Source organism: Lonchura striata, chromosome 31 (genome assembly GCF_046129695.1).
Source record: "Lonchura striata isolate bLonStr1 chromosome 31, bLonStr1.mat, whole genome shotgun sequence".
NCBI lineage: Eukaryota > Metazoa > Chordata > Aves > Passeriformes > Estrildidae > Lonchura > Lonchura striata.
The window spans coordinates 3,908,702-3,933,830 of NC_134633.1; positions in this window are offsets into that span (position 1 = coordinate 3,908,702).

The following is a 25,129-nucleotide window of genomic DNA, read 5'->3' on the forward strand; positions in this document are numbered from 1 at the left end:
TTGCATGTTCTGACCTCAAAAAAACTCAATCCCACACAAAGCTCACTTGATTCCACAGCTGCCAGGGTGAGATGGGGTTGGGAGGAGATTTGGAGAAGTGGGATCCCAGTTTGGAGTGGTGGGATGTATTTGATAGCGAATAAAACTTTCAGAGTTACTGATTTATGTCCCCTTCATTTTCAGTCAGTTCTGTTTCTAGAGTGGCTCCTTCTCAGCTGATTAAATTGCTATAAAAATATTTTTTTTTTAAATCAGCTGGCCCAAACAATCCAAAAACCAATATCCATATAAAACCACCCATCTGCAATTATATTTTTTTAAAACAACTTTAATTTTTTTAGAGTGTTTAAGGGTGTTTTTAAAGTTTATTGTTTGGTTAAATTGTATGAGACATTATAGTGGTGTTTGGTTTCGTGTTTAGTATATTTGTAGTATGAATTGTTTTACTCAGGTGTGTTCCATTGTATGTTTAGATTGGCCGGTGCTGCGAGAGGCGCTGGGCTCTGCCTGGCAACTGATGAGTCAGAGCCGTCCCGGGCGCTGATTGGCTGAAAATCGCCAGGCGGGACCAGCGCCGAGTTCCTGCCTGGGAACTGAATCGTCATCAACGCCGCGCGCTCTGATTGGCCAGGATCTGCTTCGGGGCGGGGCCGGGAGGAACTGGGGACCCCCAGGAGCCCCCCGGGTTTGGGGGTTTCCATCCCCCCTCGGCCCCCGGGGCGGCCTTGGGGCCACCCCAACACCCCAAAATGGGGAGGGTCCCCGGAGCCGCTTGGAAGCCCCAAAAATGGGCTGGAAGCGGCAGGAGCCGCCCCAAGAAGGGATTGAAGGGTCCGGTCCGGGAATGGCTCCGATCCGGATTGGGGCGGGCTGGGATTGAGGGAGGGTCCGGTCAGCGCCTGCGGAGGGGCTGGGATTGGGGAGGGGTCCGGGATTGAGGGGATGGGTCCATTCCGGGACTGGGGCAGGATCGCTCCCTGCGGGTGGGCTCCATTACTGAGTCAGGGTCTCTCCCCTTCCCGATCCCAATCCCGTTCCCTGATCCTGTTCCCGATCCCAATCCCATTCCCATTTCTCTTCCCGTTCCCGGGCCAGTTCCCGATCCCCATCTCATTCCCAACCCCATTACACTCCCACTCCCGATCCCGATCCCATTCCCGTTCCTGTTCTCGATCCCGATCCCAGCGCTGTTTCCAGGGAATGGCTCCTATCCCAACCCCGACCCCAAACCCGGGGGGTTAAACACTGGAGTCAAACACCCCAAATCCCAACACTGGGAGGGGAGAGGTCAAACATCCCCAAACCCAAACTCTGGGATGTCAACCTCCCCCCTGCCCCAAACCCCAAATTTTAGGATCAAACCCCCCAAATCCCAGATCCTGGGGTGTCAAACACTCCCCAAATCCCAAACGTTGGTGTTAAACCCTCCTGACCCATAATCCTGGGGTTCAAAACATTTGGTGTGTCCAACACCCCCAATTTCCAAAGTCTGGAGTCAAATACCCCCAAATCGTGATGTGTCAAACACCCCCAGCCCCCAAAGTTTGGGGTTAAAACACCCGATCCCCGACTCCTGGGGTTTGAAATATCTGGGCTGTCCAAACCTCCTCCTCTCCAAAGTTTGGGGTCAAACCCCTCAATTCCCAAACTTTGGGGTCAACCCCCCCCAATCCCAAACCCTGGGGTGTCAAATCCCCCTGATCTCCCTCACTTTGGGGTTAAATCCCCCAAAATCAGTTGGTCAATCCCCCCAGTTTCCAAATTTTTGGGTCTAAACCTCCAAACCCCAAATCCTGGGGGTTGAAACACCTGGGTTGTCCAATCACCCTGATCCCAACGTTTGGGGGTGAAACTCCCTGATCCCCAAATCATGGGAAAAAAAAAAAAAAAAAACAAAAAACCAAAATCCCAAACCCTGGGGTGTCGAACTCCCCCAGTTCCCAAAGTTTGGGGTCAAAAACTCCCAAACCCCGAGGTGTCAAACCTCCCTAAACCCCAAATTTTAGGATCAATCCTTCCAGTCCCCAGAGTTTGGGGTCATGACCCCCCATATCCACTCCAACCCTGGGGGACACAGTGGGGTTTGTTTGGGGTTATTTGGGGTTTGTTTGGGGTTATTTGGGGTTTGTTTGGGGTTATTTGGGGCAGCTCCAGGTGCAATGTCTGCAGAAAGACCCTGGGTACAACACCGGGAAAAAAAGGGGAATGGGTGGGAATTGGGGGATTCAGGATGGGGAAAGATCCTGGGTTGGAAAAGGGGATTTAGGGTGGACAGGGAAGGATTTGGGATGGGAAAAGGGGATTTGGGATGTGGAAAGGGGAACGAGGCGGGGAATTGGGGTGGAAAAGGGAGATTTTGGTATTGGAAAAGGGATTTGGGGACAGACAAAGGATGTGGGGACTAAAAAGGAGAATTTGTCATGGGAAAAGGAGGATTTAGGTTGGGAAAAGAAGGATTTAGGGTCAAAAAGACATTAGGGATAAAAAGTGATTTTGGAGTTAAAAAAAGGAGGATTTGGCATAAAAAATGAGGATTTGGGATAGAAAAGGAGGATGTAGGACAAAAAAAGGATTTAGGATAAAAAAGGGAGGATTTGGGCTGGGCTGAGCTGAATTTACCTGGGGGAGTGGGGGCGTGCAGGGAGTTTGGGGCAGGGTCAGGACCATTTTTGGGGCAGTTTTCTGAGATTTTGGAGTATTTTCTTGGGATTTGGCGGGAGGTCAATGAGATTTGGGTGCAGTTTTATGGGATTTAGGGTGTTTAGAGGAGGTTTTGAGGGATTTTCAGGTGTTCCTATAGGATTAGGGAGCACGTTTATGGGATTTCAGGGGTTTCTACAGGATTTTGGGGCACTTTGAGGTATTTCAGGGTATTTCTATGGGATTTTTATGTGGTCTGGAGGGACTGCAGGGTGTTTCCATGGGATTTTGGGGCAGCTTGAAGGCATTTGAGGTGTTTTGGGGCAGCTTTAGGGTATTCTGGTGCAGCTTTGAAGAATTTTGGGGTGGTTTGGAGGGATTTCAGGGCATTCCTCTGAGATTACAGGGTGGTTTGGAGGGATTTGGAGTGTTTGGGGGCACATTTTGGTTATTTAGGGGTGGGTTTGAGGCAGATTTTTAGGGATTTTGGGGTATTTCAGGCCCGTTTTTTGGGGGTTTGGGGTTATTTTGGTGGGGTTTGGGGTGTTCTGGGTCACTTTTTGGCGAAGGAGATCTCCATGGGTGGCTCTGGGTGATGCTGGAGCCCTGCAGGGCCTCGCGGGCGGCGCCCGCCTGCACCTCGGTGTCCAACTGCAGCGAGGCGATGTCGCGGCGCCCGGGCACCAGCGCAGCTCCTGGAACCCCGGGAACCTGGGATGGGAACGGGGCCAGGAGAGCCCGGAACACCCGGGAACCTTCCCCACACACCCAGGAATGTTCCCCTAGAAACCTGGGAAACTTATCCCAGAAACCCAGGAATGTTCCCCAAAAAACCCCTGAATGCTCCCCAAAAAACCTGGGAATGTTCTCCCCAAATTCAGAAATGCTCTGAATCATTCCCCCAGAATTTCAGAAATGTTCTCCAAAGAAATCCAGAAATGTTCCCCCCAAAAAATCCTGGAACATTCCCAAAAATAGGAATTTCTGTTCCTCAGAAAATCCAGAAATATTCCTCCCCAAAAAATCCAAAACCAACCCCATTCCTCATCCAGAAACATTCCCCAAAAATACAGAAACGTTCCCAAAAATCCAGAAATTTCCCCCCCGCAAAATCCAGAACATTCCTCCAAAAATCCAGAAACATTCCCCCTCAAAAATATCCAGAAATCCCTCCCCAAAAAATCCGTAAGTCCTCACACAAAAATTCATAAATTCCCCCCCTAAAAATCCAGACATTCACAACCAAAAATCCAGAAATTTCCTCCCTAACAATCCAGAATATCCTCCCCCCCAATCCTGGTATTTTCCTCCAAAGATCCAGAAATTCGCCCTAAAATCCCAGACATTCACCCCCAAAATCCCGATATTTTCCCAAAACATCCAGCTCCAAGCCCCCCTCAGCCTCTCACCCCCAAGCCCCAAAATCCCGCAGTGCCCCAAAGCCCGGCCGGAATGCCGGAATGCCGGGATTGCCCCAGATCTCCCTGGCTGAGGAGCAGGGGGAGCATCAGCTCCTGGGGCTGCTCAGGGAGCTGGGCAGGAACAGGATGTGCTTCGGGGCTTTGCCACAGCTGGGGGACACGGGAGACAAACCCCAAAAGCTGCCCCAGAGCTGCCCAAAGTCACTCTGGATACGCAACACAAAATCTGCCCAAAATCCCAAGAGAAAACACCAAAATCCCAACAAAATCCTGAGAAAAACCACAAAATACCCCACCAAAATAATAATAATAAAAAACTCACAAAAATGTCCCCAAAATCCCCCACAAAAATATCACCAAAATCCAACAAAAATCCTCAAATAAACACCCCAAATCCAACAAAAATCTCTCAAAATCCTCACAAAAAATCCCACCAAAAATACCATTAAAATCCCATAAAAATTCCACCATAGAATCCTTGAAAATGCCAGAAAATCCACACAAAATCCCAGGTAAATCTCCACAAAAATTCCACCCAAAAGCCCACAAAACTCACCCCAAAAATCACCCCAAGGCTCACAGAAATCCCTCACCCCCCCCCCCGCAAATGCCACAGAAAATCCCTCAAAAGGTCACACTAAATTCCCATGAAAATCCCACAGAATCCACAAAAAAAATATCTGTACAAAAATGCCCCCAAAAATGCCCCAATCACACAAAATCCACACAAAATATCCCACCAAATCACCCAAAATATCCCTCCGAAATTTCCCCAAAATCCCCCCAAAATCCACTCCAAATCCACTCCAAAAATCCATACCAAAATCCCACCAAACCCCTCCAAATTCCACAAAAAATGCCCCCAAGTCCCTTCCCATCCCACCCAAAGCCCGAGGAAATGCACCCGAAAAATCCCCACAGAAACTTCCCTCAAAATCCCGGCCAAACCTCACAGAAGCACCCCGGGAATCCCGCCCAGATCGCTCCGAGCGCCCGAATCGCCCGGAACAATCCCCGAGCCATCCCCGCCCGGCCCCGCGCTCCGGCCCCGCTCTCTGTGGGGCCGGGGCCTCTCCCCCCTTGGCTCTGCGCTGGTCCCGTTCGCGCTCCGCTCCCGCTCCCGCCCCACCAGCGCTCCCTGCCCTGGGCCGCGCTGGCCGAGCCCGGCCGGGCGCGCTGGATCCGCTGGGACGGCGCATCCCGGCCCCGGCCCCGGCCCCGCGGGGCTCCCGGGGCAGCTCCGGCCGGGATGCGGCACTGCCGCGGGGCTTTGGGCTTTCCCGGCGCTGCCCGGCGGCTCCCGGGGATCTGCGGCTTCCCGGGATTCGGGGAGGCTCCAGAGGGGACCTGGGCTGGCTCCGGGGGGATTTGGGATCAGTCCGGGGGCAGCTGGGGACGGCTCGGGGGGTTTGGGGTTGTTCCCGAGGATTTTGGGGGCATCTGGGAGAGGTTCCAGAGGGGACCTGGGGCTTTCTGAGGGGTCTGGGGGAATTCAGAGGGGATCTGGGGAGGATCTGGGGCTTTCTGAGGGATCTGGGGGAATTCTCAGGGATTTGGGGCAGTTCCAAGAAGGATTTTGGGGTTTTCCAAGGGATTTTCAAGAGTTCTGAGGGATTTGGGGAGGCTCCAGAAGGGATCTGGGGCAGTTCCAAGAGCAATCAGGGACGTTTTTGAGGGATTTTGGCAAGTCCTAGAAGGAATTTGGGAAATTCCAGCAGGATTTTGGGGGAATTCAGAGGAATTCAGGCAGTTCCAACAGGGGTCTGGGGTCCTTCCCAGGGGATTCGGGGTGGATTTCTGGCTGGATTTCTGTTTCTTCCCTGGATTTCAGGCTTTTTCCCGAAATTTCCTGTTTTCCCAAGGATCTGTGGATTTTCCCCTGGATTTGGATCTCACTGTGGGGTAGAAGGGGAAGGTTTGGGAGATTCAGGGTGAATTCTGGGGGGTTCCTGGCTGGATTTGGGTGTTTCCCACAGGATTTTGGGTGGGTTCCCAACTGAATTTTGTGCTTTTTCCCCAGAATTTTGGGATTGTTCCCAAAATTTTGGTATTTTTCTGAAGATTGTGCTGTTACCACGGGTTTATCCCAGACGGGGAAGCTCTGGGGAGTTTTAGGGTGGATTTTAGGGATAATTGAGGCTGGATTTGGGTTTTTTCCCAAGGATTTTGGAGTTTTCCCCAGGATTTCAGGATTGTTCCCAAAATCGCAGGACTTCTACTCGGATTTCTCTCTCACCACGGGCTTGTGGTAGAAGGGGAAGCTTTGGGGGGCTCCTGGTTGGACTGTGGGGATATTTGAGGCTGCATTTTGAGTTTTCCCCCCAGGAATTCAGGATTTCTCCCAGAATTTCAGGATTTTTTCCCAAAATGTCAGGATTTTCCCAGGGATTTGGATCTCACCATGGACTTGTCATAGAAGGGGAAGCTTTAGGAGGTTCCTGGTTGGATTTAGGGGGTGTTCCCAATTCGATTTCAGGGATTCTTGATGGGATTTTGGGGGGAATCCCGGTTGGGTTTGGTTTTTTTCCCTCAGGATTTCGGTTTTTTTCCCTGAGAATTCCAGGATTTTCCCCCAGCATTTCTGTCTCACCACGGGCTTGTCATAAAAGGGGAAGCTTTGGGGTGATCGGGGTGCATTTGGAGGGATTCCAAGCTGGATTTTGGGGATAGCTGAGGCCAGAGTTTGGCGGGTTTTCCCCAGAATTCCAGTTCTTTCCCCAGTGTCAGAACTCCCCCAGTCGCTGTTTCCCCACGGGTTGGCCGCAGGAGGGGAAGCCCTGCAGGGAGCGCAGGGCATTGGTGGCACTGCTCATCTCCCTGAAGGTGAGGAAGGCCTGGCCCCGCAGGCCGAGACTGCGCCGCACCAAAATGTCCAAAATCTGCCCAAACGGTGAGGAAACGGCGCAGAGGGACTTCTCCAGCTCTGGGACACCCAGGGGACAGCCTGAGCCCCTGGGGACAGGCACGGACACTCTCAGAGCCCCCAGGACCCCCCAGCCATCCCCGTCCTCCTTGGTGTCCCGGTTCAGGTGGTTGATGGAGATGCTGGGCTAGGGCCGGGGGTCCTGCACCGCCAGGGCCGGGACCCCTCTGTGGGGACAGGGGGGCTTCAGGGGCGTCTGGGGGCTGCGACCCCTTCACCCCCTGGCACCCCTTTAGGTGCCCCCAGAGCCCCAAATCCACCCAGACCCACCTAAACCCCCCAGGTACCCTCAGATCCCCCCACTTTACCCCAAATTGACCCCAGACCCACCTGAGACCGCCCAAATCCTATCAGACCCCCCCAAATCCCCTTTACACACCTGAATCCTACCTAAACCCTATGAAATCCCCTCAGACCCCCCCAAATTCCCTCAGATCCCCTCTGAACCCCCCAGTTCCTCTCACAACCCCCCCAAAAACCCGTCAGACCCTCCAATGCCCCTCAGATCTTCCTAAACCCACCTGAGAACGCTCCAGACCCTCTCAAGCTCCCCCCTAAGCTCCCTAAACCCCCTCAGACCCACCAAAGCCCCCTCAGACCCCCGCATTGCCCCCAAACCCACCGCACACCCCCTATTTCCCGTCAATCCCCCCAAAATCCCCAATTTCTCCCCAGACCCGCCCCAAACCCCCCAGCTCCCCCCGGCCCCCCCTCAGCTCCTCCTCAGCCGCGCTCCCCTCACAGTTTCGCGCCTCCGCCACGCGCGCGGGCTCCCCAGCCAATAGCGGCGCGCCCCGTGCCGAACCGACCAATCAGCGCGCGGATCCCCTCAGCAGAGCCCGCCTCCCCGCGCCGCGGCAGCCAATCAGAGGAGCCGAGAGCGGGCTCGGGCGGGCCCTGCGGGCGGCGCTGCCAGAGCGGGGGAGGCGCTGGGAGAGGCCGGAGCTGCGGGAGCGGCTGGGGCGGCGCCGCTGGGGAGGGGGGTCCGCACAGGGGCTGGGGCTGGGGGGGCTGGGGCTGGGGGGATCGGGGCCTTTGGGGAGGGATCCGGGAGGAGTTTTGGGAGGGGTCTGGGGGGTCCTGGAGGGGTTTTCGGAGGGGTCTTGGGGGTCCTGGGGGAGGGGTCTTGGGGGGGTCTTATGAGGTCTGGGGTGGGTCCGCAGAGGTTTTGGGAAGGGTCTGGGGGGGTCCTGGAAGGGTCCTGGGTGGGGTCTCCTGTGCTGGGCTCGATTGGGGTCTGGGGGCTCTCAGGGGTCCTGGGCCAACCTTGGGGGTCTCTGGGGGGTTTGAGTTCCTGGAGGGGGTCCTGGGGAGATTTGGGGGTCCCGGGGGGTCCCAGGCCCACCCTGAGCCGGGGTCTGGGGGTTTGGGGGAGGAGCACAACAGGGGTTCCCCTGCCCCGATTTTGGGGGTCTCCCATGGTGCCCCCTCCCCAAAAAGCTCCGAGGGCCCCTGAAGTGGCTCCTGTTCCACCGGGCGGTGCCCCTGACCCAGGACAGCCCCCAGTGAGTCTGGCGGGCTCTGGGGGGGGTTGCGGGGATTTTGATGGCGTTTTTGGGCTTTGGAGGATTTTGTTGGGAGTTTAGGGGGAATTATTGGGTTTTGGGAGAGAAATACTGGGTTTTAGAGGGGTTACAGGATTTTTCGGGGTTTTGTGGCTTTGGGGACATTGGATTTTGAGGGATCTTTTTTAGGGATTTGGGGATGTTGTTTTTTGGAGGGTTTATTGAAGTTTTTGGCAGTTTTTTTAATTTTGTGGGTTTCACTGGGATTTTATTGGATTCTTTGTGGTTTTGGAGAGTTTTATTGGCATTTTGGGGTGTTTAAGAAGAATTTTGGGGGGGCTTTGCAGTTGTCCCAGGGTGTGGGGAAGGGCTGAGAGGCACCAAAATCTCCTTTAAACCCCTGAAAGTCCCAATAAAACTCACAAAATCCCAATTAAATCTCACAAAAACCTCATTAGAACACCCCAGAATTCCAATAAAAGCCCACAAAATCCCAATTAAACCCCACAAATCCCCCCCGAAAATGTATCCAAAACCACAAGAAAATCCCCCCAACACCCAAAGAAATCCTTGCAACACCCAAAAACCCCACAAAATCCCCCAAAATCCCACCACAAAAAAAAAAACCCAAACAAAACCAAAAACCAAATCCCCAAAGAATGCCATTAAATCCCCCAAAAATTCCAGTAAAATGCCCAAAATTCCAGAGTTCCACAAAATATTTAGTTATTACAAAATACACACACCAGCACTGAGAGCTGCCCCCTCCACATACTCAGTTACACCAGAGCCAGGTTGTTTTTGGACAATGCCTCATTTACAATCCAATACATGTGGCTGGTCTGGAGATGGGCTGTCCCAAAAGGCGATTCTGGAACACCTGGGAGCTGATCATGCTGGTAGCGACCCAAGATTGGGATTGCTGGAGTCCTCCAGGCTGATACATCTGAATGCCACGGTTCCCATAACCTCATCAGGAAAAACTGTCCACACCTGGACCTGGATTGTTCAACCCTGGCTCAGAGAAAAGAACTTTAGGAATATGTGTGACTCTGAATAGAAAGAAAAGGCAGATGACTGAAATCCTGGCCTTGGGCAGAAAATTTCCTATAAGAACTGCCGGGTCCAGGAGCGTGGTGTGTGTGTCCAGGGGAACCTCTGCCGAGAGGCTCCTTCCTGTCACGCACCCAGCGCCGAACCCGGGCTCAGCGCTGTCCTATTCCTTGTGGCTGGCTCAGAGAGAATTAATTCCTAAATAAATTATATATTATTTCATTTTTAATTTGGCTGGACTAATTTTCATTTATAAAAGGGGAAAGGGGACTGTGGGGAGAGCAGAGAACAACAAATCACAATAACATAACTGTACATCAATAAAGCTTCTCTTAAGATACCCACAATATTCATCGCTTAATTGCAAGAGCAAATCATCTCATTATCTCTCTATTACAGTTTGGATGGAGACCAAAACTAATACCTTGCAAAAGGAAAAGAGGGTACAAAGGTCCCTGCAGTCCCCTGGCCTGGTAATCCAGCCAGTGGGGAAAGGAAGAGGGCAGCATGTGGCCAGGAGTTTAAAAGGAGGCTGTGTCCTCCAAAACTTTGAGAGAGAAAACCCCAGCAGCAGATGTTCCCATGGACTCTCTCCCTTTATTCAAATAAAGATGCAGGGCTCCTCTGGCTCCCTTATGGACACTGGCTTTTCACAGCCTGGTTTGTATGCACACCCGTTTCCTTGTATCAGAGTATCACCAGCCTGCAGTGACTCCCTGCCACTCTGGTCTGCAGGAGAAATGGAACTAATTTCCATGAAGGCCCTCCCAGAGGGAAGGAAGAGCACACCCAGAGGAGACAAGCAACCCCTGCAGGCATCCAAACTTCTGCACCAGATGCGAGTGAGTCGCAGAGGGGACGTAGTGGGTGCATTTCCCTCAGCCTTCTCCTGAGACTCAGCAGCCGGGGACTTGCACTGCACATGTGTGTTGGATAATACACCAAGTTTAATTTTTTTTCATTTCTTTAGTCAGGCTTGGTTTGCCTTTGCCTTGGGGAAAGGAATTCTAATGGGTTTTTAAAGGGATGTTACACCACTCAAGGGAAATGAGCTTAACATCTCAATAAACTGGGAATAACCCAAAAGGTACCCAAAAACATCATGACCATCGAGAAAAATCTACGACCATCATCCGCAAACAGCAAGGAATGTCAACCCCAGACACTGCCCCCTGGCATAGTTGGAGACACCTGGACTGGAAAAGCCTGAGAAGGAAATCAAGGAGTATGGCCTTTATTAACATCAGAGGTGAAGAAATCCAGGTCCAGTGGGAAAACAAATACTAAGAACTTTGCAAATGGAGACCAATGAACATTAAACAAATGGGCTTCTGTTGGTTTTGGACGGTAAAAGGTTTGGGCAAAATCTTGTAAAACTCAGGTGTCGTGGGATGATTTTCTTGGCCCACCCATGCTATGTGTGATTGAAATAATTTCTGTTGTACATTCTTGGTGCGCCTATCCCTCACAGCCCCCATATCACCAGGCTGGCCCAGATATACGGGGGCCTTGAGGGAAGGCGCATCAGGAGTTGGGCAAAGATTCCAAAGAGGCTTCAATTCCCCTGCTGTGGTTGTCCAAGCTGTTTATTCCATGAGATGAAGGGGAAAAGAGAGAGGACCAGGAAGGGACAAGGCCTCATCTAGCTCAGAACAGGGAAGGCCCTTTGGCCCTTTGCCAACCCCGTTGGGGCAGGAAGGAGGGGACCAAACTATCAGATCCCAGTCACAGGGGTCCCTGGAAAGGGAAAACGCATAGACCAAGAGCAATGCAACACATGGTGGCACGAACAGCATTGTGGCCAGAATAAATGTCTTGATTCTCTGACAATAAAATGTTGACAGAGGGCTTTTTTTATCTTGAGGTTTCAGTGACATCTGGACATGCCAAGCCCAGCAGAGTGGGAAAGGGCCCATAGCAGCCTCATTGCCCCATGGCAGCCTCATTGCCCCACTGCTGCTTTCCTAGAGGAAGGAATGGCTCCCTGGCAGCCTCTGCTGCAGGAAGGGAGGCGATGCCAGGCATGGGCACAGGCACAGGAGGTGATTGCTGTGCCGGGCTCAGCCGGGCTCAGCCCTCGGCGGGGCTGTGTGGCAGCAGCTCTTCCCCCAGGCCCTGCCCTTGCACGGCCCGGCAGCAGCCAAAGCTGGAGGCGCCTGGGCTTCCAAGCCTCTGGAGCTCATTGGCAGCCCCGGGGAATCGGGACTCTGCACCAACGTCCCTCCCGCTGCAGCTGCTCCCACAGCCGCCCTGAGTGCCCAGAGGCCCCAGGCACAGGAGCAGCCCCGAGCGGGAGCCCTGCTGCCAGCCCAGGGCCAGAGCCAGCCCTGGCTCCCGGCTGGGCAGGGGCTGCACTGGGTCCTGACAGGGCCTGGCTCTGTCCCCTGGGGCTGGGGGAGCTGTCCCAGGGCAGGGAGGGCCAGGGCTGGCAGGGGCTGCTCAGGGAGGGGTTTGGCCCCTGTCCCTCCAAGCAGCCACGGCCCAAGCAGCTGCGCTGGCCCCGGGCTCTCCTCCCGGCCTGCTGGGCTGTGTTGGGTGGCAGGGAGCTGCCCAGAGCCGTCCCCTGCTCGCCGGGGCCTCGAGGGGCAGCTGTGCAGCTGGGCCAAGGTGTGCCAGCCGCTCCAGCTGTGCTGGGGAGCCCTGCCAGCTCTGGGCCCTGCTGTGCACGAGAGTCCCTGTTGCAGTGTGATTTCATGGTTTAACCCTGAACCCCGGGTTTCTCCCCGGATCATTTCCTCCCAGGTGTGTCAATCACTCCTCCTTTCCCCACCCTGACCCCTGCCATGCACTGTCTGTCACTTCTGGAATTCCAGAAGGGCATCAAGTGATTGGATAGATTCAAAAGATGCCCTCTGCACCCGGGGAGCTTTGGACCATCCAGCTGTCCTTTGTCCCCTGAGACCTCCTCTCCTGTTCCTGGTTGTTGGTCCCCCTTACTCCTTGCCTCCACCCTTCCCCGAGGTAAAAAAGACAGCAACTATGGCAAGCACATTTCTCTCCCTCTCAGTATTTTTCATAGAGGTGCACAGAGAGAAATGAAAGAGAAAACAGTTTCTATTTCTGCTCCTTGTTTTTCTTATATGGAATGTGCTTGGAGAATCGTGTGAGTGCTTGATTGGATTCTGGTGAGGATTGTTTGAGCCTGATGGCCAGTCCAATCCAATCCAATCCAATCCAATCCAATCCAATCCAATCCAATCCACTCTACCTGTGTCTGGACTCTTGAGAGAGGGTCACAAGTTGTGTTAGAGTTAGAGAAAGGAGTATGTAGTTTTAATATCTTCCTTTTTATATAGTATTCCTATAAATGAAAATTTAGTCATCCAAATTAAAAATAAAAATAGTTTTATTAGCAGTCAAATTCTATCTAGCCAGCCACGGGAAAAAAAACCAAAACAACACAGTGCCGAGCCCAGGGATCGACTCTGGGTGTGCAACAAGGAGTCAGCCACAGGAGAGTTTTTTCCCCTATGCCCACACACCTCCATCCTGGCACAAGCAGATTTTATAGAGAAAATTCTGCCTGAGGCCAAGATTTCAGCAATCAGTCTTTTCTTCCATTCAGAGTCCATAGGTTAATAAGATTTTCTTTTTTAGTGATGAGGAAGAACAATTCAGTGTCTGGAGTTGTAGAATCCCCTGATGAAATTTACAGGAATGTTGCATTCACATGTATCTGTCCGAGGATTTCCATGATGTCCATCCCGGGTTGTTCAGGTGATGATCAGCACCTGGGGTCCCGTATCTCTCCAGACATGGCTCATCTCCTGGCCGAGCCACATCCTTTTACTTTGTCCTGGGTTGTAAGATAAGCTTGTATTCTATTTGCCATCTGTTGAAGGTTGGGCAGGTTTGTTACCTTTTCCAAGAACCGGTTTTGCTCCTGAGAGGTAATGGTTTGTTAGTGGGCCATTGACTGATTCAGTGCAGGGCTGGTAACGTAACACCATCCTATTGTGAGATGTTCCACCCAGAGGGGGAAGCCAAGCACTCTTTTATTGGATATAAGGGGGTACCTTTTTGGGGACAGAGCAGCTCTTTACTTTGGGGGATTGCCAGAGAAGCAGCTCTTTTCGGCGGCACTCGCAGAGAAGCAGCTGGAGCATGGTGAGGCGGCAGCAGCGGAGCTCGGAGGCAGCCCTGGCGCAGAGGAAGACCGGCCCCACTGCCACCAGATCTTCAGAGGAAAACTATACCCTTCAAAAGATCACCACTGCAGCTGCAATTCATCAATCACTGCAAGAGGAGCAATCATCCCAACAAGACTGCTACTGGCACCCTGAATCCTCAGGTTGTGGACTTTTTCACTAGTTTTGTTTGTACCGATTGCATTTGCTTTTTTTTAAATTGTTATCTAGTTTTCTCCTAGTAAAGAATAGTTACTCCCATTCCCATATCTTTGCCTGAGAGCCCTTTAATTTAAAGATCCTGGTAATTCGGAGGGAGGGGGGTTTGCCTTCTCCATTGCACAGGAGGCTTTGCCCTCTTTCACAGACTCCTGTCTTGTCGAACCAAGACATACTTGTAAATCAGTTTCCAGTATACACCCGGTCTCACCTGCGAGGGTCGGGGGGACTAATACAAATGAGCATATTCTAACAAGTATCCAATATTACACATTTCATACAAGGAATGACGCGAATTATGTTTACTATACGTAACAGTATATTAATGTATATTAGCCATAGTTATAATAAAGAAATCAATCAGCCTTCTGAATTGAGTTAGACATTGTCATTTCTTCCCATTTACAATAAGCAACCATGCAGTCGGGGAGTTCTGTTAGAGCAGGTGCTGGATTCAGAGGCCCATGGGCCAGAATAAAAGCTCTGGATTAAAACCCTCCATCAGAACTGCCTCCTTTCCTTCATTTTCACTTCAAAAGCTTCTCCAGCAGATGGAATCCTGAGGGAGCGGACCCTCTACGAGAGGAAGCTCCATCCCGCCGCCACCAGAGCTCTGGCATGCATGGACTTGTCTCCATGTGCCCAGCTGAAACATCCAGCTAGCCAGAAGTGTCTCTGGGGTGAGAGACCACAGTTGCCACTATTTGGATCAGCCAAAGGGGCCAGAATAGCCAAGGCATGTCCCGGCCTCATTATTGGCAATACCAATAGGTCCCAGTGTGCCACTGACAGCTGGGGCCTCAGCCACCTCCTCTCTCTACAGCAGCACCTGTGCAGCCTCACAAGATTGGACAAAATCTTCACTTGCAGAGACCTGTACCTGCCATCAGCCATCCCCAAGCCAGGTTCCAAGATCTCGTCCACAGCTGCATTATCAGCTTGTTGCTGGGGCATGGTGACACCACCCAGAACAGGACCCTCTGTCCCCGAAGGTGCTGGCCCTGGTGTCTGGCCAGGACTGAAGGGAGGCCCCTCCTGCCAGGGAAGGGCTTGAGCAACACCTTTGGGCTTCAGCTCAGGTGGGTGCTACCACCAGCACTGGTGGAGCTGCTTGTCTGGGCACAGCCAGGGGTGGGCAGGCAGCGGCTGGGCAGGGGCTCCTGGGACAGCACGTTTTGGCTTTGCTTTTCATTTTAGAATTTACAAAATTTTAGAAATATTTAGATTTTTTCTTTTTTTAGGAAGAAAACCCCAAAAATTTCTTCACTTTTTCTATAGTAGATTTCGCAGTAGATTTAAAATTTAGAAAAACTTAGAACATTTTTATACTACTAGAGTAAAAACTTGAATTGCATTTAATTGGTCATCTTTTGGGAAGAGCTAAGACAACCCAGGGCACCTAGTCTGCTGGAGAGGCTCTTTTCCCACTGAAGATCTGTACCTAGTGACAACAACTAATGTAAAACCTTTTCCCTGATGTTTTCCAGGATTTCTGACAAGCTCGCCTCTTAGTCTTCAGAGGCAAACTTTGAGCACAGTGGGAACCTCCTGCTGTGCAGGTAGGTCTCCTCTTTTTATCTTGGTTTAGGGCAAATTTGGGAGATGACCTCCAAAAGGGTTTCTGAGAAAACAGCATCCCTGCACCCAGCTAGTTTGGAAAAAATATTTTTTTTTAGAGAAAAGTGGAAAAAACCTCTATATTTAACAGGCAAAGCATTCACTGTCAGGAAAAGAAAAAAAAAAAAAAAGAACATTATTAAACACTAAAACCTCTCGCCGCTTAGAAGAAATGACAAGGTCAGAAAATCCCCTCTGTGGGCTGTGGCTCTGCAAACTCATTCTGTTATCAGTCCCTCTGGCCCTGGAAATGCCACAGCCCAGGCCCAGCCTGGTGGGCCACAGGTGTGAACTGCTGGGGCTCTTCTGGGTGTTCAGTCCAGAGCAGGTTTAAACAGTTCCACGAAAAAAGAAAAACCACAGTCCAGAGAAATTCCCTGCCTCGGCTAGCTAAATGCTAACTAAAAAGCAAAGGAGAGCTCTATCCTGCTGTCTTGTCTGTCCACAGACAGCAGAGTCCAGGAGAAGGATGTGGGGGAGCAAGTGCAGTTTCTGACAACAAACTCTGCGCTTCTTCTTGCCTCCCCCTTCACTCTTGGAACCAGTCCTAAAGGTGCACAACTAATTTCTGGGCTAAACTGACAAATGGGGATACAAGCATCATAAAGTCGCCCCAGGACAGTGTCCCAGCTGTAACTGGGGCCTCAGGTACCTCCCTTCTCAGCATCTGCTCCTCTGAATGGGGCAAAGAATTCTAAGAACGGCCAAACAACTCAGTCAGGGACACATCTGCCCGCATTTCCCATCTCCATGCCCATGCCTGATGTCCCTGTCACAGCTGCATTACCAGCTTGTTGCTCTGCAGATGCTGCCTCCACCCAGACAAGACCCTGTGTCCCTGAAGGTTTTTCTGAGTAATGGCTCTTGGATGAAGCAAAACATTTACAGTCAGGGCAGTCCATTTGTACAGAAGGGGGTACACTCTGGGGGTACAGCTGAGACCATGAGGTCACAGAGGGCTCTGGGTCACAGCAGGCTGAGGTCACAGCGGGCTCTGGGTCACAGAGGTCCCAGAGCCCCGTGGCTGCACAGCACCACAAGGCCCGAGCAGGCAGTCCTGGAGCACAGCTGCTGCGGCAGCAGCGGCGGTGGCAGCAGTGGTGCTGACATTGGGACAGCGGTGTCAGGACAGTGGTGGCAGCGAGAGCGGCGGGACTGGCACAGGGCAAGGCACCATGGCCCTTGCTCTGCGCCTCCTCCTCCTGCTCCTCCTGGCCGTGGCCCTGCCTGCCAGGGCTGCCCAGGCTGCTCCGCTAAAAGTGGGGGGAATAGGTGAGCCGGCACCTGGCTCCCCTTTCCCGGGACAGAGCTCCCTGCTCCCCGGGAAGCGCTGGGGATGGTTTTCCCCTGGGCTTTAGGGAGGGTTTCCTCTGTAGGAGGGAGAGAGCCCCCGTGGGCCCTGGGCAGCCCCATTTTCCTCTCCAGGGATGTTACACAGGGCAGGGAAAGAGGGTGGAGGGTGACGAGGAGCCAGCCCAGAGCTCCCCAGGCCCCTGTGCATCTTTGGCCTTGCCCATTGCCACCTGGCTTCCACAGCCTTATTGATCCCCTTGAAGTGCCCAGTTCCCTGACGCAAAAGGGGATTCCAGCACAATGGAAATGGGTCTGGTCTCTGCTTCCCTCTAGATTTGGATCACGACTTGAATTATTTGCAAGTGACGGTGAATAACACTTTAAAGATCTTGGAGAATGCTGGAGGCAAGTTCTGCATTTTCCTCTTTCCTGACGGCATAATCAGTATTAGTGTGGCAAGAACTTACTAGTGCCATTTTCGTTGAGGGTTGAAGAATTCTTAAAACTTTTCCCTGCTCCCTTTCTGGAGCTGTGAGTGATCCCCCAGGATCACTGTCAGTGGGAGGAAGGAGCATTTAGCTGTCAGTTTTCTTCCTGTGTGCAATGCCAGTGTATCCTTCCATGTGCTCTGTGCAGCCACAGAGAAGAGCAGACAGGGAAGGGGCAGGGCCCAGGGCTGTGTCCCAGGGCTGAGCCTTGGGTGCAGCCTGAGGATCTCCTAAATTGCCACGGGAGCTGTTCTGTCCTGCCTTTCTTTGCAGCTGAAACTGTTGGTGAAGGTGGTGCAGCTTCCCCACCCATACCCATTACTTCGCCTCTGGGAGATGCTGAGGGTAGGTCAAGGCCTTTCCCCCTGTGAGAGCTGCCAGCTCAGAGCCCAGAGCTCGGCCAGGGGGGCATTGCTGCAGGTGCCAGGACAGAATCACACACATGTGTGCCCTCGCCCTGAGCCATCCCCTCACTGCTCCTGCAGCTCAGTGCTGCCCGTGCAGATCTGACAGAAGCTTCTGTGGCTGTTGAGATACAGGTGTGGCTGCAGGGAGGACTTCTCCAGCTCCTTTGCTGGTTACTGCCCACAAGCCCAGCTCCCATCTCAGGAGTGAGTAGTGTGTCCCTGCTGATCCCACAGGCTGAGCATGGGTTTTGTGGGATCCCTTCCTGGGAAACGGCATTGTTTTGCTCTAAGGTCCTCCAACAGGAAAGAACAAAGCTACAGGACGCAAGAAACCCCATGAGCCATCCGAAAACATGAGGCAAATGCTGAAGGAAATTCTGCAGGCAGGACAAGGTGGGTGCATCTCCTCAGCCTTCCCCTGGGACTCAGCAGCTGGGGGCTTTCCCTGCACATCTGGACAGGCCGTGGCCAGCACAGCGGGAAGGGATCGATGGCAGCCTCGCTGCCCCGCTGCTGCTCTCATGCCCTGCAGGGCTGTTTCCCAGGCTGGCCTGGCTGCAGCTTCTCCCCAGCCTCTGCAGGAAGGCATTTGGCACCAGCAGACAGGAAGCCCAAATTCCACCACAGCCCATGCCCACCCTGAGATCCTCTGCAATTTCCCAGTCTCAAGGCAGATTAGGAGTAGTGGTGGTGTGGAGCAGGGAGTGGGTCATAGCCTACCCAGAAATTTTATGGGGATTTCCTGATCCTTAACCATGCTTTCCTTTGACAAGCATTGCCTCCTGAAGGTGCCACCTCCACTATGTGGAACAACCCCGCCTGTGTCTTTTCTTTTCTCCAGAAGTGGATGTAGAAGCTGGTCTGAAGGCGGCATTTCCCAGAGGAAGCAGTGGCTCATTGGCAGCCTCTGCTGCAGGAAGGGAGGTGCTGCCAGGCACAGTCACAGGAGGTAATTGCTGTGCCTCTGGGGCTGTGCTCTGCTGAGGCTTGAGCTGCCCTCCCTGTTGCTTGGCAGTGCAGACACAGCCCGGACAGGGCCGGCACAGCCCAGAGGAATTGTTATGCTCAGGGCACTCGGGTACTGAGCAGTCCTGCTGGGGTCCCTCCATGGGAGACACGTCCCGAGACCTGGGAACAACTGCACGGGGTGCCCATGGTGGGGAAAGGGCAGAGGGGGAGGGCAAGGCTCCAGGGTGTCCTGAAAAAGCTCTGCCATCTCCTGTTGTGACAGGGGAGCTGTTCCAGCAGAAGGATGATGGGCAGTTGGTAGGACAGGAGGGAGGGAGGGAGGGAGTTAGGAAAGGATATTTGCAGCACTGCCAGCTGCAGTTTTCCCCAGGGATTAAAGAGAGTTTCCTTTGTGCAAGTGAGAGAATCCCCATGGGCCGCGTGCTGCTCCAGTTTCCTCTCCAGGGATGTTGCACAGGGCCTGCAAAGTGGATGGGGATTGACCAGGAGCCAGCCCAGAGCTCCCCAGGCCCCTGTGCAACATCGGCCTTGTTCTTTCACATCAGGCTCCCATGACCTTCCCCAGCCCCCTGAGGCAGAAGGGGATCCCAGCACACCATGGAAATGGTTCTGATCTTTGCTCCCTTCTAGATTGGGAACAGACCATGGATTATCTGGAAGGCCTGCTGGATTACGGCTTGAGACTCTTGGGAAATGCTGGAGGTAAATTCTCAATGTACCTTTTCTGACAGAATAGGCAGCAACAAGGTGGCAAAAGCTCATACATTTGCCCTTTCCCTTAAGACCATCTCAAGTTAGATGGATTCAGGAAAATCTGCCTGCTCCCTTCTCAAACCCTGAGTGATCCCACAGGATCACTGTCAGTGGGAGGAAGGAGCATTTAGCTGTCAGTTTTCTTCCTGTGTGCAATGCCAGTGTGTCCTTCCGTGTGCTCTGTGCAGCCACAGAGAAGAGCAGAGAGGGAAGGGCCCGAGCCCAGGGCTGTGTCCCGGGGCTGAGCCTTGGGTGCAGCCTGAGGATCTCCTAAATTGCCACGGGAGCTGTTCTGTCCTGCCTTTCTTTGCAGATAACCCTGCTAGCAAAAGTGATCTGGCTTCCCAACCCACGTTCAGGATTGAGGCTCCAGGAGATGCTGAGGGTAGGTCAAGGCCTTTCCCCCTGCGAGAGCTGCCAGCTCAGAGCCCAGAGCTCGGCCAGGGGGGCATCGCTGCAGGTGCCAGGACAGAATCACGCACGTGTGTGCCCTGGCCCTGGGCCATCCCCTCACTGCTCCTGCAGCTCAGTGCTGCCCGTGCAGATCTGCAGAGATGGCAGAAGCTTCTGTGGCTGTTGAGTTACAGGTGTGGCTGAAGGGAGGTCGTTACCAGGTCCTTTGGTGGATGTTGCTCGCAAGCCCACCTCCTATCGCAGGGGTGAGTAGTGTGTCCCTGCTGATCCCACAGGCTGAGCATGGGTTTTGTGGGATCCCTTCCTGGGAAACGGCATTGTTTTGCTCTAAGGTCCTCCAACAGGAAAGAACAAAGCTACAGGACGGAAGAAACCCCATGAGCCATCCGAAAACATGCAGCAAATGCTGAAGGAAATTCTGCAGGCAGGACAAGGTGGGTGCATCTCCTCAGCCTTCCCCTGGGACTCAGCAGCTGGGGGCTTTCCCTGCACATCTGGACAGGCCGTGGCTGGCACAGCAGGAAGGGATCGATGGCAGCCTCGCTGCCCCGCTGCTGCTCTCATGCCCTGCAGGGCTGTTTCCCAGGCTGGCCTGGCTGCAGCTTCTCCCCAGCCTCTGCAGGAAGGCATTTGGCACCTGCTGACAGGGAGCCCCAACTTCGCTACGGGCCATACACACCCTGATGTCCCCTGCAATTTCCCAGTCTCCAGAAGATCAGGAGGGGTGGCGGTTTGGAAAAGACAGAGACCTGCCACAGCCCCAAGAGCCTGGGCCTTTTTCTGATCCTTATCCATGCCTTTGACAAGGATTGCCTCCGGAAGTTTCCAGCCCCCTGATGTGTAATGGTTCCATCTGATTCACCTGTGCCTCTTCCTTTCTTAAGGGATGGACAGAGGCGCTCTATGGAAGGCAGCATTTCCTGAAGGAAGGGAGGCAATGCCAGGCACGGGCACAGGCACAGGAGGTGATTGCTGTGCCGGGCTCAGCCGGGCTCAGCCCTCGGCGGGGCTGTGTGGCAGCAGCTCTTCCCCCAGGCCCTGCCCTTGCACGGCCCGGCAGCAGCCAAAGCTGGAGGCGCCTGGGCTTCCAGGCCTCTGGAGCTCGTTGGCAGCCCCGGGGAATCGGGACTCTGCACCAACGTCCCTCCCGCTGCAGCTGCTCCCGCAGCCGCCCTGAGTGCCCAGAGGCCCCAGGCACAGGAGCAGCCCCGAGCGGGAGCCCTGATGCCAGCCCAGGGCCAGAGCCAGCCCTGGCTCCCGGCTGGGCAGGGGCTGCACTGGCTCCTGACAGGGCCTGGCTCTGTCCCCTGGGGCTGGGGGAGCTGTCCCAGGGCAGGGAGGGCCAGGGCTGGCAGGGGCTGCTCAGGGATGGGTTTGGCCCCTGTCCCTCCAAGCAGCCACGGCCCAAGCAGCTGCGCTGGCCCCGGGCTCTCCTCCCGGCCTGCTGGGCTGTGTTGGGAGGCACAGCCTGTGCCAAGGGGCGGCAAGGTGCCTGCAGGCCCCAGCTCTGGGCAAACAGAGAACGTCCTGGCCGTATCCACCGTGCTGCCAGCTCAGCAGTGCAGCACAGCACGGGCTCACGCTCCCCATTGCTCCCACAGATGCAGCCGGCCCCACAACACCTGTTCCCGATGCCCAGAACAGCCTCCGAAGTGGTTGCTATTGGGAAACACACTGTGTGCTACAGTTAATTGCAGGTCTGCTTTTTTTGGAGCTTATCTTCATGTTGCCCTGTGTTGGAATCTGGTGTTACTGGAAGAGGAAACGGTGAGTGTTTTCATCATCTTTCCCTCAAACAGTTTCTTTTAAAAGTCTAATGTAGATGGGAAACATTTACAGTGAGCTGCAGTGGAGTTGTGGCCAGTCCATGGCTGTCCAAAGAACTCTGCTGAGGGTTCTGCTGCTGCCCAGTGCTTTCCTTGGCCTCTTCATTGCTGGGTCTTGTCCTGGGGGGCCGCTGGGGCTGCAGCCAGTGCTGGCTCCCCCTGGGGCTGCCTGGCCAGGAGCAGCCCCAGGGGCACAGGGCAGAGGCACAGCAAGGTGGGCAGGAGAAAGAGCGGGGACGAGATGGCCCCTGAAAGGCAGAGGTGCTTGGGGGCTGCTCCTGGCCAGGGAGCTGCCCAGAGCCGTCCCCTGCTCGCCGGGGCCTCGAGGGGCAGCTGTGCAGCTGGGCCAAGGTGTGCCAGCCGCTCCAGCCGTGCTGGGGAGCCTTGCCAGCTCTGGGCCCTGCTGTGCACGAGGGTCCCTGTGTGCCACTGGCAGCTGGGGCCTCAGCCACTCCTCTCTCCACAGCAGCGCCTCTGCAGCTTCAGAAGACCAGACAAGGACTTCAGCCACGGAGACCTGTGCCTGTCATCAGCCGTCCCCAAGCCAGTTTCCAACAGCCCTTCCAGAGCTGCATTGCCCACTTACTGCTGGGGACATGCTGCCACCACCCATAACAGAACCCTCTGTTCCCAAAGGTGCTGGCCCTGGTGTCCAGCCAGGACAGGAGGTGCAGCCCTCCTGCCAGGGCAGGGCCTGACTCCAGCAGCATCTTTGTGCTTCAGCTCTGGTCCCTGGGTGCTACCACAAGCACTGGTGGAGCTGCTTGTCTGGGCACAGCCAGTGCTGGGCAGGCAGCAGCTGGGCTTTGGGCTCCTGAGACCAGCAGCTACTGCATTTATTTTTCATTTTGCAAGATTTATGAATATTTTTCATAGATAATTCTCCAAATATTTTGTCCCTTTTCCCACAACAGTTCTATATTTTTCAAAGTAGTTTTAGAATTCAGAAAAACTTAGAATATTTTTACACTTCTAGAATAAAAATTAAAATTGTATTTAATTGGTAATCTATGCTCTACTAAAAACTAAGACACCCTATGACTCACAGCTTGCTTCAGAGGCTCTTTTCTCACTGGAGACTTGTGCTTAATCACAACAACTAACCTAAAACCTTTTCTCTGATGTTTTCTGGGATTCCGGACAAGCTCACCTCTCAGTCTTCAGAGGCAAACTTTGAGCACAGCAGGAATCTCTACAAGTCACCATCTTTGTTTGCTTCTGCCTGTGTCACAGAGCGGGGGCTTTGCTCAGCTTCCTGCCGCCCCGCTCCCCCCAAGCCTGTCCTGAGCCCTCTCCTGCAGCTGCTGCTCTGCCATGGAGCTGCTGTGAAACACAACAGCTCTACCACACCCGCTCAGCAGGACTGGAGAAGTTTTCTGGCCTTGCTTACATTAGGCTGGTGACTTCTCTAGACACAAGCTGAGCTTTTGAACGCTATGTCTCACCTGGCACAGGAACTGATGCTGCCTTTCTCATGGAGGCTAAACTCCCATGGGCTTTAAAAGCTTTCTGGCCAGCATAAGGCTTGGAAAACCATTTAATGCAGCCATTTAGTATTGAAAATGTCCGAGTCTATGTATCAAAGTAGCTTGTTTAAATGCTGGAGCCCTCCAGAGAATCCCTCCAGGGCATATCTGTCTCTTCCCCACCTCTGCCTCCATGACTGCCAAACTGCACCTTTGAGAGTTCTTTTCTCCAGAAGCTGAATGGCACCATTTTATTAGGGGGAGGGAAAAAAGAGAAAATGTTCTATGATACTATCATCATCATCATCACAATGAACTGCAAATTATTTAAATGACATCAACAACTCAGACTGTGGACTTACTTCTCAGAGTGCAGCAGTGGCTTTACTATCCCTTGAATCTGCAGATGTGCTACGGTCTTTAAAATCCGTTTCATGCTTACCTAATTTGGAGTGAAGCACAGCTCTGTGAGAGCTTTAGGGATTGGGCCTACCCTGGCACTCTCGTGTGTCTGGAGTAACCTGCCCAAGGCATCTGCCACCTGAAGAGCAAAGCAGGGTACGGAAAAGCACAGGCTGCAGAGCAGCTCGAACTGCAGGGAGCCCATTCCTGTCAGGAGTAACACGATGTCATGGTTTGACACTGGCACAATGCCAGCGCCCCCATGAAAATGTAACCTATCAATTGAATGCTGTGAAATGTGATCGAGAACAGAGCAAAGCAGGCCAAACTTAATAACAAGGGGAAAACTTTATTACATTACTACTACTATAAAAGGAAAAAAAAAGGGAGGAAAAAAACCACACACAAAATTTGAAATGAAAACCTTTCAAACCATTCCTCCTCCCACCACCCACCTCCAACAAACCACAGCGAGACACGATCGGATCCTTAATCAAGTCTTCACCCTTCAATATAATCAATACTGAGTCCATTGGGGGAGAGGGGAGTCCCCCTAGCACCATAGACCCCCAGGAAACATAGCTGCCACCTCTTGTGTTTCCATGTCACACATGGCACCACCCAAACACACCGAGCCAGTGTGACGCTCTCCTCTCCATGTCACAGTGCTCTCACCACCGTGCATGGACGGAGACTGCTTATAGGGCCCCTTTAAGGATGCTTTGCCAAGGACCAACAGGAACAACAGTACAGTGTCTCATTTTAGGACTACAGTCCCCCCCATTTTCCCCTGGGGCTGGGGGTCCAAGAACAGAGATCGCCTTCTCTTCTTCTCTGAAGACGGAGGGCAGCCTCACACCCTCCTCCGCTTTCCTCTGTTCATCCCTGAACTGGTAGTTGCTGGAGGAGTTTCTTGGCTCACCATTGCATCCCCCTAAAATGCAGTCTCTCTTGAAGGAAGAATTGGTTCAGTCTATGGCTGACAAAAAGACTCCAGCCAACAGCCACTCCATCATCTGCCCCCAGCCTTCTTTCTCTAACAACTGAGGTCCCTGGCTGTCTCTCTTTCCTTCAAATTGAGGAGGAGCAATATTTCACAAAGCCTTCATTTCACAGGAAAGGGTTAAAATTCCTGGACTCCACAGATGGCTGAAATCTCTAGCCCAGGACGCTGTGCTGTCTCCCAGGCTGGGCATATTCCCCCCTCCTCCTCCTTCTCCTCTGCTGGCAAACTCCCGGGTGTCTGCAGGCTCTCTTTGTCTTTTCCTCTAGGCTGGGGGGGGGGAACAAAGACATCTCAGACGTTCTCCACCCTTCCGTCCGCAGGAACTGGCCCAGCTCGGTTTCAGACCCTTCACCCCCTGGCCTACCTCTGCAGGCCACATGGCTTCCCCTTCCCCACCCAGCTCATGGCTGGGCAGGAGAGGTTTGCACTCTCCAATGACCGGAACCAAAGAGAGCGAGTTCTCCTGGGAGTTCTGCTTTTAACCCCTCTGTGTTCTCAGAGGCGTGCCCACCTTCAATTGGTCACTGCAAGTGTCAGTATCCAAACCTGACCCTGGACTGGGCTGACCTCTTCCTTCCAAGAAAATTCTTCTTCCATGTC